The sequence below is a fragment of the Suricata suricatta genome, chromosome 5 (assembly GCF_006229205.1).
Source record: "Suricata suricatta isolate VVHF042 chromosome 5, meerkat_22Aug2017_6uvM2_HiC, whole genome shotgun sequence".
Lineage (NCBI taxonomy): Eukaryota > Metazoa > Chordata > Mammalia > Carnivora > Herpestidae > Suricata > Suricata suricatta.
Window position 1 is genome coordinate 156,022,065 of NC_043704.1, and position 2,423 is coordinate 156,024,487.

Consider the following 2,423-nt stretch of genomic DNA (forward strand, 5'->3'; position numbering starts at 1 on the left):
ACAATACTCATGTGCATGGACAAAAACCATGAGGACTGTATTTGTGACTAATTGTATAACAGGTTATTTTAATTTCTGTTCTCTGGAAAGAGTAAAGCATTCCAACAAAGGGTTTTAATGTAGATTTTTTTTTTGCACCCATGCTGTTGATTGCTAAATGTACTGGTCTGATCATGATGCTGAATGAATGTGTCTTTAAAAAATAAAAAGTATATTTCAAATCACAAATTATAGAATATAGTTGTTAGTATGCAATGTATTAAAATACAGAACATGTAATGCTTAGAACACATAAGTAAATTCAATAAATTACTTTTAAAAAACTCCTGGAGGGGCCCTGGGTGGCTCGTCAGTTAAATGACCGACTCTTGATTTTGGCTCAAGTCATCATCTACTGGTTCATGACTTCGATCCCCACACCAGGCTCGGCCACAGACAGTGTGGGGCCTGCGTGGGATTCTCTGACTCCTGTCTCTCTTTATCTCTACCCCTCCCCTAATTGCTCCTCACTCTCTCAAAAATAAATAAACATTAAAAAATACTGATGGCAAAGAAAGCTGTAGTTACAGAAATGTGTACAGAGAAATCTATAGTTGTAAATGCCTATTTTTTTAAAAGAAAGATCTCAATTTAATAAACCAACCTTTCATCTTAGAAAATTCAAAAAGAGCAAGCTAAATGCAAAGCAAGCAGAAGGAGGAAATGAGAACAATTATGCAGAAATAAATAAAACAGAATTTAAAAAAATAAACCCAAAGTTGGTTCCTTGAAAAGATCAACAACATTGACAAATCTTTAGGTAGACTAACCAAGAAAAAAAGAGCGAGGAGATTCAAATTGCAAAAATCAAGAATGAAAAACAAAGGAAAAGCACTACCAAAGTTAAGAAATCAAAAGGATTACAAAGAAACCTATAAGGGAATAATAGAACAACATGCCAACAAACTGGAGAACTGAAATAAAATGCATGACACAAACTAGCCAAACGAACTCAAGTAGAAATAAAGATACTCATGTATAAATAAATATGAGACTGAATTGGTAATTTAAAAATTTACCACAACGAAAATCCAAGGCTCCATTGGCTACACTGGTTATTTATACCAAACATTTTAAAAAGCATTAATACCAATCCTTCACAAATCCTTCAAAAAATCAGAAGAGGGATTATCTAATTCATACTATGAAATTAAATGCCCTTGCAACAAAATCAAAGACATCACAAGAAAACTACAGACCAGTACCTCTTACAAATATAGATTTTTTTAAATCCTCAACAGAATACTACCAAAATGAATCTAGCAACATAAACAATGGGTTATATATCATAATCATTAAGGGTTTTCCCCTAGGAATGCAAGATTTATTAACATCCAAAGTCAATGTAATATACTGTACTAAGGGGAAAAACAGGATTATCTTATTAAATTCTAAAAAACCAACTAACAAAAAGTCAACAGCCTTTCATGATAGTAATTCTAAACATACTAAGAACAAAAGACTACTTTTTCATTCTGATAAAGAATATCTGCAAAATCTCATCTAACATCAAACATAATAGTGAAATACTGAAAGGTTTCTTCCTAAGGATCAAGAAAAGTAGGTCAGCTCTCACCACTTATATTTAATATTGTACTAAAGGTTCTGGCCAATGAAATTAGGCAAGAAAAAATAAAAGACATCCAGATTGGAAAGGAAAATGTAAAACTATCTCTATTCAGAGATGACATTATCTTATATATAGAAAATCCTAAGGAATTCACACTCACAACTATTAAAATAAATGAGTTAAGCTGCTGCAGGCAGGAGCTCTTCTGCATGTCCAATCACATTCGGTGGTGGCATGAGCCCCAGTACACGCACCTAGGGCCACCTCCCTGCCCTCCCTGCTCACTGTGCTCAGGCCACAGACCAGAATGGCCACCCCACTCAAGAGGAGACTCCCATCTCCCATGACCAGCTCTGAGGGGACCTGTACCAAGAAAACTGTCATCAAAGGGAACATCGCTTCAGAGAAGACAACATGTCTGAAATTTCTTAAACAGGTCTGCAAAGATTGGGAAGTGGGTCCTGAACCTGCTGCCAGATGGTGCGATGTTCAAAGTGATCAAGATGAACTAATGATGTTTTTAAAAACTGGTGGGAAGGTTCTTCAGATGATATATGAGAAACCTGAATGATAACTTTTACCTTCCAGACTTATGCCTGCCTCGGTCAAATATGAGCCCAGCTTGCCTGTCTCAATAGCAGGCTGAAAGCTGCAGAGAAGCCTGTATTAATTTTTTAACAACTTCTGAACTGGATGGAATCAGTTATCTTTGAGCCACTCCAGAGAAATGCTTCAATAGAATATATTTACAAGAAAGAAAGGAAGAACAAGGCATTCTGCCTGAACATTTAGAGAAGCTTCACTATAAGCATGA

General features: G+C 35.5%; 1 pseudogene; it reads left to right on the forward strand.

Moving 5' to 3' along the window:
- The first annotated feature begins 1,916 nt into the window (after positions 1-1,916).
- Positions 1,917-2,423, forward strand: part of LOC115291356 — a 1,088-nt pseudogene continuing 581 nt past the window's right edge.